A 15,684-nucleotide genomic window follows, 5' to 3' on the forward strand; every position below is an offset into this window, starting at 1 on the left:
TGTAAGTCCAGTTACTTGCAAACAAGAAAGAGATACAGTGAAACAAACTGCTGCACTCCAAATATTATATCTCAAAACACGCTTTACAGACGAAACATAAATAACACAAACAAAATCAATTAATATGTTTTGCATTTCAGTATTTTTAAAATATCAGCGTAGGTTCAAAGGCTTTGTGTCTTCCTGGTGAAGATGTGTTCCCATGGCAGGTACCGGTCCTTTGTTAACGGCAGAAAGTGGTGCCTTCTTCTTGTTTTGAGTCTTGTTGTTTTGGGTCTTAGTGTTTTGTGGTCTGCACAGATATCGGCCCTTCATTCACATGCAACTCACCCCACCATACACCCGATAAAAGGCCGAACACCATTGTGATAAATGACACTAACAGTTTTACACTGAGGTCAAACCAAAATTTGACCATACAGAAAGAATTACGGTTTAATAAGGTTGAATTTAAAGAAATTAAAAACAAAAATAAAGCTCTGCTTATCAATATAGTAAAGAGGGATGGTGTTTAAAGATGATGGATGGTTTTATAATATGTAGTGATGATGGATGGTGTTATATGTAGTGATGAAGATGGCGTATATTGCAGTAATGATGATGGTAATATATGTAGTGATGATAAGAGGTAACATATGCAGTGACGAGGATTGCGTTATACATACATTGACGACGCACGACGTTACATGCAGACGATATTGCGTTATATGCAGTGACGCTGACGGCGTTACATGTAGTGACGAAGGATAGAGCTATACGTAGCGACGATGAAAAAAAAACGATGCTGACGGTGTTATATGTAGTGATGATGGATGATATTATATGTAGTGATGATAGGATGGTTCTATATGTAGTGATGATGGATGGTGTTATATGTAGTGATGATGGATGATGTTATATGTAGTGATGATAGGTTGGTTTTATATGTAGTGATGATGGATGGTGTTATATGTAGTGATGATGGATGGAGTTATATGTAGTGATGATGGATGATGTTATATGTAGTGATGATGGTTGGTGTTATATGTAATGATGTCGGATGGTGTTATATGTCGTGATGGATGGTTCTATATGTAGTGATGGTGGATGGTGTTATATGTAGTGATGATGGATCGTGTTATATGTAGTGATGATGGATAGTATTATATGTAGTGATGATGATGGATGGTGTTATAAGTAGTGATGATGGATGTTATATGTAGTGATGAAGGATGGTGTTAGTGAAGATTGTGAAGTGAGATGTAGTGAAGATTGTGAAGTGAGATGTAGTGAAGATTGTGAAGTCAGATGTGGTGAAGATTGTGAAGTGAGATGTAGTGAAGATTGTGAAGTGAGATGTAGTGAAGATTGTGAAGTGAGATGTAATGAAGATTGTGAAGTGAGATGTAGTGAAGATTGTGAAGTGAGATGTAGTGAAGATTGTGAAGTGAGATGTAGTGAAGATTGTGAAGTGAGATGTAGTGAAGATTGTGAAGTGAGATGTAGTGAAGATTGTGTAGGGAGATGTAGTGAAGATTGTGAAGTGAGAGGTAGTGAAGATTGTGAAGTGAGATGTAGTGAAGATTGTGAAGTGAGATGTAGTGAAGATTGTGAAGTGAGATGTAGTGAAGATTGTGAAGTGAGATGTAGTGAAGATTGTGAAGTGAGATGTAGTAAAGATTGTGAAGTGAGATATGGTGAAGATTGTGAAGTGAGATGTAGTGAAAGATTGTGAAGTGAGATGTAGTGAAGATTGTGAAGTGAGATGTATTGAAGATTGTGAAGTGAGATGTAGTGAAGATTGTGAAGTGAGATGTAGTGAAGTTTGTGAAGTGGGATGTAGTGAAGATTGTGAAGTGAGATGTAGTGAAGATTGTGAAGTGAGATGTAGTGAAGATTGTGAAGTGAGATGTAGTGAAGATTGTGAAGTGAGATGTAGTGAAGATTGTGAAGTGAGATGTAGTGAAGATTGTGAAGTGAGATGTAGTGAAGATTGTGAAGTGAGATGTAGTGAAGATTGTGAATTGAGAAGTAGTGAAGATTGTGAAGTGAGATTTGGTAAAGATTGTGAAGTGAGATGTGGTGAAGATTGTGAAGTGAGATTTGGTGAAGATTGTGAAGTGAGGATGTGGTGAAGATTGTGAAGTGAGATATGGTGAAGATTGTGAAGTGAGATGTAGTGAAGATGTGAAGTGAGATGTAGTGAAAATTGTGAAGTGAGATGTAGTGAAGGTTGTGAAGTGAGATGTAGTGAAGATTGTGTAGTGAGATGTAGTGAAGATTGTGAAGTGAGATGTAGTGAAGATTGTGAAGTGAGATGTAGTGAAGATTGTGAAGTGAGATGTAGTGAAGATTGTGAAGTGAAATGTAGTGAAGATTGTGAGGTGAGATGTAGTAAAGATTGTGGGGTGAACATAAGAACATAAGAACATAAGAAAGTGGGATACTGCAGGAGGCCGACTGGCCCATACAGGGCAGATCCCTTTCATACCCATCCCAGCACTTCCATGTGCCTATCCAACTGCCTTGCTTCTAATATTATGGATCATTTTTGTCATTCTTCTTGTACTCTCCAAAGAATCTATGTCCATTCTATAATAAGGACACCAGAACTGAACCGCATAATCCATGTGTGGCCTCACTAATGCTAGGTAAAGTTTCAAGATAACGTCAGCAGTTCTGTTACTCACAGACCTAGATATGAACCCAAGAATCCTGTTTGCCTTGTTGCTAACGCTAATACATTGTTTTCTAGGTTTCAAGTCGTTGCTAACAAATACACCTTGATTTTTTTCACAAACTGAGTTTTCTATTTCCGTGTTACCTAGTTTATACTTAACGTTTGTATTCGTCTTCCCTATCTGTAGTACCTTGCATTTATCACTATTAAAATTCATTTGCCAGTCTACTGACCACTCATGTAAGGTATCTAGATCTCTTTGAAGGTGTTCAAAGTCACTGTCTGAATTTATCACTCTCCCATTTTGGTATCATCTGCAAATTTACTAATCCTACCAGTTATGCCTAAATCAAGATCATTAATGAATATAACAAACAGCAGAGGGCCTAATACAGATCCCTGGGGAACTCGCTGACCGCACTCCCCAGTCTGGACTTAATCCATTTATGCTGACTTTTGTTTCCTACCAGTTAACCATGACCTAATCCATTTTAATACTGGATCCACCTATTCCATGTGCTTCTACCTTCCTTATCAATCTCTCATGAGGACTCCACGAATGCTTTACTGAAATCTAAATAAATTATATCATATGACTTATCAATATCTACCGCTTCAAATACTTGAGAAAAAAGCTAAGCAAATTCAGGAGACAAGAACGCCCCTGGGTGAACCCGCAAGGAGAAGAATGAATTAAGTTGAATGTTTCAAGGTGGCTTCTGATTTGTAGCAATAATTGACTCTAGTAACTTGCCTATGATTGACGTGGAGACTAATGGGACGGTAATTTGATGCAATTGATTTATCACCCTTTTGAAAACCGGAACTACATTTGCAAGTTTCCAAGCTTCTGGCACTAGGCCAGATTCCAATGACTTATTAAATAAAACTGCTAATGGATTACTCAACTCATCTCTACATTCTTTTAATATTCTAGCATATACCTCGTCTGGACCAGGCGATTTATGAGGCTTCAGTTTGTTAATTACTTTAAGCACATCGTTACTAGTAATATTGATATTCATCAACATATTTTCTATACTGTCGCTATATACCTTATGAACTTCTGGAAACTGTGCTAGGTTTTCATGTGTGAATACGGAGCGAAAATGACTATTTAACGTACTACACATTTCTAACTCATCATCAGTCATTTCTCCTGTCGTAGTTTTAAGGGGACCTATTGTATCTCTAACCTTTGATTTATACAGTTGATGAAAAGCTTTGGGGGTATATTTCGATTCGTTTGCTACCTTGATTTCATAATTTCTCTTTGCTTTCCTAATTTCTGTTTATACATGTCTTGTTAGGTTCTGATAGTAACCAAGTAAGTGATTTTCGCCTTTCTTAACTTTTCTATACACTCCTTTCTTTTTCCCTAGAAGATCTAAGAGTCTATTATTCATCCATTTTGGTTGGTTCCGTATCGATCTGAGTTTTCTTTTAGGATGTGTTTATTTTGGGCATTATTGATTGTCGCAATAAATTGTTCATAAGTAGCTGCTAAATTAAATTCGGGGTTATCCCGTCCTAAGTTGACAGTTTCCGGAGGTGTGGGGGGGATTAATCTTTTGACCATAGGGTCATCCCTTAGGTCTCTCCTTATGCTACCGTAATTAGCATTCCTAAAATCCGGGATCAAGGCCTAATTTTCCTTCTTCCTGCCATCCCATATTATGTTAAAATATATGGCTTTATGATCACTGTTTCCTAGTTCGTCTCCAATCCCAACATCTTTTACTAGATTTTCATTATTACTGAGAACTAAATCGAGGATATTATTTCCTCTAGTGGGCAAGTTTATAAATTTATATATAAAACTATCCTGTACTACTTCTATAAAATCTTCAGATTCATTATCGCTAAGTTGATTTTTCCAATCTATGCCTGAAAAGTTGAAATCGCCTAGAATGCATACATTGTTTCTATCAGATGCCTTCTTTATTTCCTCCCATAGCAATTTACCATCGTTCCTACTCAAATTAGGTGGTCTATATATAACACCAATGACTACGGACTCATTGCCCTCACCAATCTCTACCCAAATACTTTCATTGTCGCTATTTGTTTTAATGTTTGATTTATTGCAGCTTTTTAATGACACCCTGATATACACTGCTACACCGCCCCCTCTCCTTCCTACTCTGTCAAATTTAAATAGGTTATATCCTGGAATATGAAATTCTGCTAAAAAATGTTTGCTGTTTGAATTTATCCATGTTTCCGCTATTGCAATTATATCTATGTTCTCTTTACTAACAATGGCTCTGAGCTGGTCCATTTTGTTACACAAGCTTCTACTATTAGTATAATAAACACTCAATATATTTCTTCCGTTTCTATCTGTTTTACATTTATTACTTTGATGTTTGTTATTATGACTAACTATATTTTCAGCATTATCTACTTCTGTTTCACTACTTCCCAGGACCTGCTTGTTTTTTGACTCCCATTTTCCCCGACCCCTCTCTACTGGCGAAACCCCCTCTTCGGAGTGACAATTTCACGCTCCAGGGATGCAGACAACGTCTTTACCCCCTCACGAGACAAGTGTACTCCGTCGCGACAGTACAGGTAGTCGTTGCCATAAAATCGTTGCCCGTCATCAATGAATGCCCAACCATTGTTTGCACAATGTTTTTCCAGTCGGCAATTAATAGCAATTGCCCTGGACAGCCATTCACGACCAACCACTCTTCTAGGCAAGACACCACATACTATCGGGACCCCTCCCCTATCTCTAATCTTCCCCAGCGCCTCCCTATACCTCTTGAAAAGTTCCTCACTCCTAACCTTACCTATGTCGTTTCCCCCCACACTAAGACACACTACTGGATTGGTACCCTCCCCTGACAAAACTCTGTCTAACCTCTCAGCTACATGCCCTATCCCAGCCCCAGGAAAACATACCCTAGTCCTACGTTTCCTATCTCTCTCACAAAAAGCCCGATCCATAAACCTCACCTGGCTGAAGATTGTGAAGTGAGATGCAGTGAAGATTGTGAAGCGAGATGTAGTGAAGATTGTGAAATAAGATTATATAGTAAACTGTAGTAATTGAGGTTAAACGAACGCTGGTTATTCTGTAGTGTATCCGTGTCCTGTTAACGTGGAACCAACATGGCGGTGGTTCTCAATATAGATACGTTATTTTGCCGGGAATTTCTGTCAAAACAAAATATGAATCAACCATATTTAGCCTAAATTAACCTAACGGCTTTATTATATATTCTAAGTTTTTTAAGTTGGATAGATCAGATCAGGTTAGGTTAAGTCAGGTTGGGTTAGGTTAGGTTAGTTTTGTTAATTTTGCCACTTAGAGGCTAGTTTATTGTGCCCCCCATTCTCATCCTGTCAGCTGTAGCACAGAGAGATTACAAAGTGGTGTTAGATGAGGTAGGTGGTTAAGTTAAGTTTCAATAGGTTAGGTTAGATTATGTCAGGTTGGGTTAAGTTAGGTTAGGTAGGTAATAAGTAGATAGGTTATGTTAGGTAGGTGGGAAAGTTAGGTTTGATTAGGTTAGCTTATGTCAGACGGGAGGTTAGGTTAGATTATGTCAGGTTAGGTTAGATTATGTCAGGTTAGGTCAGATTACGTCAGGTTAGGTTAGATTATGTCAGGTTAGGTTAGATTATGTCAGGTTAGGTTAGATTATGTCAGGTTAGGTTAGATTATGTCAGGTTAGGTTAGATTATGTCAGGTTAGGTCAGATTACGTCAGGTTAGGTTAGATTATGTCAGGTTAGGTCAGATTACGTCAGGTTAGGTTAGATTATGTCAGGTTAGGTTAGATTATGTCAGGTTAGGTTAGATTATGTCAGGTTAGGTTAGATTACGTCAGGTTAGGTTAGATTATGTCAGGTTAGGTAAGCAGGTAGAGGTGGGTAAAAGGCTAGGTTAGGGTCGGCAGGTCGAAAGTAGAGCTTTAAGTAATCCCGTAAAATTTTATGTTAATTTTTGACACCATACATTATAATAATCCTTATAAACTATGTTAAGGGACTGTGGTGTCATTTTTTCTGAACGTTTATTATAAGTTTTATGCCTTTAAAATAGTTTTATTAAAGAGCGGCGTAATGAACCACAGATGTATTACCATTAAGTCCTAATTAACTTAAAACATGACTAATAACCTATGAACATGTATTATATGATTACAATTTAACATAATATATCATGAATGTTATAATATCGGGTAAGTGTTACAAACATGGTTGCTCATATATGCCATCCTGTCTCTACAAAGAAGAGATTGCAGTAAGTAAAAATTATTTATACACAACACGGAAATTAAACATATACATATTACTATTATCTGAAAAGCTTAGAACCACTGTTTTATATTTATTAAAAGTTTGTAGTGTTATACATCATGTAAACAAGTCATTGCTATTATTTACGACATTGTTTGTCCTCGCCATCAGAGTCTTCTGTGTACAACAGATTCCTTCACCTTTGTTTAGGCATTTCATCTGACAGTTACACATCTCGGCATGTCATGCTATTCTTTCTGACTCTTCTGTATGAACATGCATAATGATCCACATTTCGACGCCACATCCATATTTAACAAGTTCTGTGATTGTTTGGAGCTGGTGGTTGGTCTGATATTACTAGTATGAAACAAAGTCATGTCAATCTTCCAGCCATGCTCTAATTAGAAAGCATTTCTACTGTCTGCATCGCCAAGACCACAGAAGAGCTTGATACCTTCCTCTCAATATAAAGGATACTTTAGAGTTGCCAGTAGTCGCTGGTAGTTCTCCAGTCGCTCATGCTTGAAGAGATGCCATCTAAGTTATGACAGTTTAGCGGAAAGTCATTCAGGACAGTAGAGCTTAAATACAAATTTTAGACTCTAATAAACATGTTCGCTGGAGGGCATTGGTCTACCAGCATCTTGAATGCATCTAGGACTTTGTGTTAGATTTCATCAACAAGTGTCTTAACATGCTTTTTCCTACAACAAATTTTCCAATGGAAGTCAGAGATCCTGTGAAGGGCATGGAAAACCTGTAAGGTTTCTGCCCAATGTGTCGTCGCTCACCAGTTCCTGTTCATACTTGTATTTTTCCGTTGAGTGCTTTTAATATGCCAAACACATGCGTTTGGTGACTGATACGTACAGTGCTGCCCTTCTGTGATGCATATACTGTGGCGCCCTGCTTAAGTTCTTGGCAACTTATAGTAATTTGATGGCTGGAAGTCTCATTTGGTTGCTTTCTGCCCACAGAAGAGCTAACCTGGACATCTTTTTCTTTCCCAGATGCTCAATGGAATTGTACTTGTACTGTAGTACATAGTACTACACCCCCACACACTCTTACACGTACACATACACCCTCACACACTCTTACACATAATCGATTACACACCCTCACGACCTGATAAAAGTTACTCTTTAATATTACTGCTATTATTATTATTATTATTATCATTATTATTATTATTATTATTATTATTATTATTATTATTATTATTGTCTAGGTTTTAGCCACGTACAGTCGGCATCATAGGAAGTGAGAAAACTATGGTCTGTGGAGATATTTGGCTTCTCCTTGAGGCAGTGGGTAGTATTTTTTTCATGAATGAATCACTCCGACCCGACGATTCTGAGTGATTCATTCAGCAACTTCCCTCCTATCAGCTGACTCACCCTTACTCAACGCGTCATCAATGATAGACCACAACCCCAGTAACCAGCCAATAAATTAGTATCAATATAATTAACGCAATGGCTGTTAACCCATAAACATATTAACAACTGTATATCTGTAACTAGACCTACGTTTATGTGATGAGTTCGTTCATTGTCTCAGCCCGTTTCAGGACAAAGATCCGAATTCTTCCACGAGAAACATTTTGTCCATTCTGCCGAATTTCACTCACAAATTTAACTCTTCTTTTTCCAACTGTGGCCAATTGTTTGTCTTTCCTGTATACTCAATCACTTTAAGCTTGAACTTGGCTGTGCATTTGTTTCTTTTTTAATCAATAGTGATAGAAAATATAGGTTTGCCAGATGTGTACCTTCAGTTACAGAACCACAGAGCTGTGTCACTTGTAACGTACTGTTAGTGACTCACAACTAACGCCAGGTATATACTGTTACCGGTACTGTACACGGCTCCTCTGTGATCTCCACATCATGGCCAGCCAAGCCCAGCTGGCAGTTGTCACCTTGCCCATGCCCGGACCGGGATGTGGGGGGGCTGTGTGTGTGTGTTGTGTAGGTGTGTGTTGTGTAGGTGTGTGTTTTTTTCACCAACAATATTAAAACAAAATAAGCTTTGCTTCTTCTACATCAAGTGAATATAAATAATTGACTCTAGAAATAACTTAAAAGTATGACGGCTCACTTACGACGATCAACTACGTAATGTTGTCAGCGAGAGAGTGGTGCTACAGAAAGGTAGTGTCCCTGCAGCCAAGAGCCGTAAACTCGAGTCCCTCACCACATTACTCCGTGAAATGAGATGAATGTTCCTCCAGGGTGACTCACTTACCCTGGGATACAAGTCTCACCATCTGAAAACGTTCCTGGAAGAGCGTCTCAATGTTTGTTATTGCGATCAGCTGATTGTGTCCCGGATCCCTCGGGGTGGTAAACGTTTCAGAAGAGGTAATATTATGTCAACGTTTGCTCGTGATAAGCTGACAGTGAGACTGATCTCTACGACACGAGAAACGTTTCCCGGGTATTATCTTCAAAGTTTGTTTATAAATTCAGCTGGTTATGACGTTGGCCTCTCAGGGAAACGTTGCTCATGTAGCCTGAAACGTTCTCGGTCAGCTGATTGGGACAGTCAATCTGGAATCTTTCATAATAAGTTGAAATACAACTATCACACACAACAAACACATACATCGCTTACACACACACACACGCACACACACACACGAACACATAATCACCCCCCATCATCCCCTCCCACACCCTTATCATCCACTCCCACACCCATCATCATCCCCTCCCACACCCCCGTCATCCTTTCCACACCCTCATCATCCACTCCCACACCCACTATCCCCTCCCACACCCTCACCATCACCTCCCCATATGAGGGCTTGAGCTGCCACCATTTATGAGGGCTGCTACTGCCACCAACAATTCCTTTTACTGTTATATATCACCATTGGTAGCGTGACGATAGGAGGCTCGTGGGTAGGTGTAATGATAGTATCAAGCAATAGGGAAGAAATAACGGTAAATACTGTAGGTAAATAATATACACAATTATACAAATACAAAGTTTATTTAAACATGAATATGAAATTAGAAGAAAAAATTGGTTTGTACTAACAGACGAAATCTATTACTAGGCCCTCAGGCTCAACATACTCACACCATTACTGGGTGGACATATTCAATACACTTCCAACCCTACTGGGTGGACATACTCAATAGCACAACTATGATAGTCACTTAGCACCATAAATACTAGGCAACTGCCACTACAACACTCAGTCGTCAGGAGTGATACTCAAGCAACAGCCATGGGGTCCAGCCACCATGGAGTACTATCTGACGAACTCTGGAGATCCCAGTGGGTTAATTCCACCACACAAATATAGCCCTACTGAGGTAGACATTCATCCACCAATGATGGGGGCTGGTAGTGGTGTGTGGCTTGGTGGTCCCGGGTCACCTCGTGGACCGAGCGTTAGGGCCAGACGAGCCAGCTATGGGGGCTATAGGTGGTCTGAAGTGTCTGACGGCCGGGTCTCACGAAGGTAACTGATCCTACTGGACCTCGGACATGTCCCCAGACATAGTGGATACAACATCCACCCTACAGACACGGCCTAGGCTGCGTTAGGGACCTGTATGGATGAAGGGACGGGCACTTACTAACGGTTAAAATGCCCGCGTGCCCTCACTCAAACCAGACCAGGGAGTCCAGCTACTCCTATTCCAATGAATTAATTTACGGTACCCTCTGACGTTGAAATTGAGACTATGAACTCATTTTCATTCTCTACTATTATCTTCACTAACAATGCTCTGACTCAGCTATCGAAAGCAAAATTAAATTGATTACAAAGGAATGGATGGCAACAGGTCCCAGCATACAGCGTCTGCTCCCATAGACAAAGGCGGGGGAAACAGAGAAAACGGGGGACGTTTCCACTGGGGGACTCGGAAGGTTTTGTGGACGTTTGAGCGTAATATGAATCCTTAAGGTTTTCAGGTTAGCTCTTATCATGACCATTACAAAGCTTCCTCCTTCCCCAAGATTCATCATTATGCGGTAACGTTCAGAAAACACGTAAGTAGTGACATACATATTAAATCATTAATATAAAGTATAAATCCTCATACAAAACATTGCACAAATTATATCAATAAAACTAGAAAAATAATTCCCTACCGGTGGTCAGGATTAGGTACAAGAAATGGAAATCTGTTAACATACAATTAGAATGTGACACACCTTCATAAAAAATATATTGGGATACATATTACAAAATAGCACCAAAAATAATAGCACATGGGGTTAGGTACATCATGTCATAATAATACTGAATGGCGGTCAATACATCATATCATATAATAATAAATGGTGTTACATACATCATATCATATAATAATAAATGGGGTCAAGTACATCATCATAGAATAATAATGATTTGAGTTAGATACCTCATATCATATAATAATAATAATAAATGGTGTTACATGTTACAAAATACACCCTCACATCGGTAGATAAAATGCACACTCAAAATTTCTTACAGAACTCAAATTTCAATGTTCATAGATTATGAAAGTTTCTTTTACGCGATTGGTCAAATGCTGACAGGACACACTGAGATTTAACATAGATTTCTCAAGCTAGGACATAGACGAACGGACCCCATCAAGTCAAAGGAATGATTTGTTGCCCTTAATCTAAAGAGTTATGTCGCACTCGCGAGAGGCAGCACCCTTCAAGGGACTCCGAACGAGCGGGTATTCCCAAGAATTCAATGCTAACGAAACGGTCCTCATGAGAACACCACCAAACCAAAAACTGTCTGTACTTATGGCATTTGCCATGTAGAAGTAATAGCACCATATTTATATGCCCGAATACTCCCTGAAAGTCACGAACTCTACACCTATATACCAACAACACCCAGCCTACGTAGGACTTACCAACCAGAACTTGAGAATTCACCACTGGTATCTTTACTCATACTAGTAACAGATACCCTTCAGATGATTGCATAACTGCCAATACATCTTCCAATCTCTGTCTTTACTGCAAATTGACCCTTCCTCTGCAAAATACTTTTAACCCCCCAAAAAAAAATCCTCCATTTTTTTTTTTCTTCTTCAATTACCAAAAGTTACCTACAACAGATTGTGCACTTCACTACCCATCAACAACCAAGGAGGTTCACTTACAAAGCCCACTGTTTCTTAAAGATCCAGTCTAACCACTGGTTTTCTCCTCCTTTACCCATGGCTTTAGCGAGTTTAGCCAGAAGTGCTTGGACTTTTGTTGCTAAATCAACAGCGGCTTTGGCCGTCATGGTCCCCTTATTTGCGTTAGCATCTGCCATTGTGTTACAACAAATCAATACTACAGGTATACCCCACTGTAAATACAATACACGCACAGTGCTCACTCAAGACCCAAGGACTGGTACTGATTTTCTGCAATACGACTAACACTCCATGCATCAACTATTCAAACTACTGTTCAGATTATTAATCTCCCCAAAGATACTATTATGGCATCAAAAATTCACTTAGACACTTTGCCATTCACAGACTCAGTATGGTGCAACACTGCGTGAACACTTCACGAATTTCCGTACTCACAATTCTGGGTCCATACACTTGTATAACATTTTCCATATACCGTATCACCATAAGGTCCTCACATATATAATACTGTATTCTGAAAGTATACTGGCATTAGAGTTCACATAACATACGTTACACAAAATAATGACCCGTTAGCACCTGGTTAAAATAACTTTAAAATTATAGCGTATACATAGGAATATTAATAGTAGGAACTGTAAAATGCCCCGAGATATTAAGTAAATGGAATATATATCCTACCTAACACATAACTAAAGAATATTACAAATGCAGAATTAGCATCCACTTAACCTTTGCATATAGTGCAATGCTTCTGTTAGCACTCAGAATTAAAACACTGGGCACTCCCACGATGGAAACATTTCACAACTAGTGCCACGGCCCAAACATGTATTCACTGTCTGTAAGTAATACTGAGTTAACAACAGAAAAAAAATTTGGGCAGATTGTTACATATCAAAATTCTTCCACTATTAATGAACCTTATTCACACTCTACAAGTTATTGTTGCAGGTTTCCTTTTACTTTAAACAAGACTTTTTCTAACCTAACTCCAAGGTATTTCTTTGAACTTATTTCACTTTCTCTGCAAACCACCACAAAAAGCTGTACCTCGGAAAAATATGGAACAAAATTATTAGCAATCTGAAATACTCATTAGTTACAGTGGAATGGTTATTAAATACCCGTACAGAGAAATGGTTATAACTCAGTTAAACTACAGTATCACAGTCATTCCTCCCAACTCGATACTATGTTCATTACATCACCATAGCTGCCACCATTTATGAGGGCTTGAGCTGCCACCATTTATGAGGGCTGCTACTGCCACCAACAATTCCTTTTACTGTTATATATCACCATTGGTAGCGTGACGATAGGAGGCTCGTGGGTAGGTGTAATGATAGTATCAAGCAATAGGGAAGAAATAACGGTAAATACTGTAGGTAAATAATATACACAATTATACAAATACAAAGTTTATTTAAACATGAATATGAAATTAGAAGAAAAAATTGGTTTGTACTAACAGACGAAATCTATTACTAGGCCCTCAGGCTCAACATACTCACACCATTACTGGGTGGACATATTCAATACACTTCCAACCCTACTGGGTGGACATACTCAATAGCACAACTATGATAGTCACTTAGCACCATAAATACTAGGCAACTGCCACTACAACACTCAGTCGTCAGGAGTGATACTCAAGCAACAGCCATGGGGTCCAGCCACCATGGAGTACTATCTGACGAACTCTGGAGATCCCAGTGGGTTAATTCCACCACACAAATATAGCCCTACTGAGGTAGACATTCATCCACCAATGATGGGGGCTGGTAGTGGTGTGTGGCTTGGTGGTCCCGGGTCACCTCGTGGACCGAGCGTTAGGGCCAGACGAGCCAGCTATGGGGGCTATAGGTGGTCTGAAGTGTCTGACGGCCGGGTCTCACGAAGGTAACTGATCCTACTGGACCTCGGACATGTCCCCAGACATAGTGGATACAACATCCACCCTACAGACACGGCCTAGGCTGCGTTAGGGACCTGTATGGATGAAGGGACGGGCACTTACTAACGGTTAAAATGCCCGCGTGCCCTCACTCAAACCAGACCAGGGAGTCCAGCTACTCCTATTCCAATGAATTAATTTACGGTACCCTCTGACGTTGAAATTGAGACTATGAACTCATTTTCATTCTCTACTATTATCTTCACTAACAATGCTCTGACTCAGCTATCGAAAGCAAAATTAAATTGATTACAAAGGAATGGATGGCAACAGGTCCCAGCATACAGCGTCTGCTCCCATAGACAAAGGCGGGGGAAACAGAGAAAACGGGGGACGTTTCCACTGGGGGACTCGGAAGGTTTTGTGGACGTTTGAGCGTAATATGAATCCTTAAGGTTTTCAGGTTAGCTCTTATCATGACCATTACACCCACCCACCATCCCCTCCCACACCCTCATCATCCCCACCCGCCGAAGAGCATCAGCGCTCCCAAGGGCCCTCCTTAGGGTTGGCGGTGACCCCAGGGGCCCTGCCAGGGGCAGTGGCGGACCCAGGGGCCCTTCTATGGGTGGTGGCGCCCCAGGGGCCCTCCCAAGAGCGGCGGCGCTCCCAAGGAATCTCCCAGGGGTGATGGCGCCCCCAGAGGCCCTCCCAAAGACGGTGGCGACCCCAGGTGCCCTGCCAGTGGCGGAGGCGCTCCCAGGGGCCCTTCCAGTGCGGCGGCGCTACCAAGGAATCTCCCAGAGGTGATGGCGCCCCCAGAGGCCCTCCCAGGGGCAATGGCGCACCCATGGGCCCTCCCAGGGGCAATGGCTCACCCAGGGCCCTCCCAAGGGAGGTGGCACCTTCAGCGACCCTTCCAGGGGCGGCGGCGCCCCCAAGGGCTCTCTTTAGGAGTAGCGGTAACCCCAGGGACTTTTCAGGGAAAATGGCGCCTCCAGGGGTTCTCCCAGGGGCGGCGGCTCCCCTAGGAACCCTCCTAAGGGTGGCGCCCTGAGGGGCCCTCCCAGGGGCAGCAGGGCCCTCCCAAAGGAAGTGGCGACCCCATGTGGCACTGCAAGGAGCTATAGCATACCCAGGCGCCCTATTTAGGGTTGGCAGCGTCCTCAGGGGAGCTCACAGGGGTAGCAGCGCCCCTAAGGGCCCTTCCAGGGGCAGTGGCACCACAAGCGCCCCTCCTTGGGGGTAGCAGTGCCCCCAAGGGAGCTCCTAGGGGCCACAGTGCAGCCTAGGGGACCTCCCAGGGGCGGCAGCTCCCACAAAGGCCCTCCCAAGGGCGGTGGCAACCCCAGGAACCCTGCCAGGCACGGCGGCAATCCCAGGACCCCTCTTTACAGGTGGCAGTGACCCCAGGTAACCTCACATGGGTCGCGGCACCCCTAAGGGCCCTCCAAGGGGAGGAGGCACCCCTAGGGGCACTCCCAGGGAAAGTGGCATCAGCAAGGGCCCTTCCAGGGGCAGTGGCTCCCCAGGGGCCCTCCTTAGGGGAGGCAGTGCCCCCAGAGGCCAGAGCGCCCCCTAGATTCCCTCCCAATAGCGGCAGCGCTTCCAAAGGCCGGTAGCAACCCCATCCCCTCCCCACTGTTATCACCCATTCCACAGCCTCACCATCTCCTCCCCACCCTCGCCATCCCCTCCCACACCCTCACCATCCCCTCCCTAAGCAGTGCTAAACAGCAAAATTAACTACCA

The sequence above is a fragment of the Homarus americanus genome, unplaced genomic scaffold (genome assembly GCF_018991925.1).
Source record: "Homarus americanus isolate GMGI-L3 unplaced genomic scaffold, GMGI_Hamer_2.0 scaffold20465, whole genome shotgun sequence".
Taxonomy (NCBI): Eukaryota; Metazoa; Arthropoda; class Malacostraca; order Decapoda; family Nephropidae; genus Homarus; species Homarus americanus.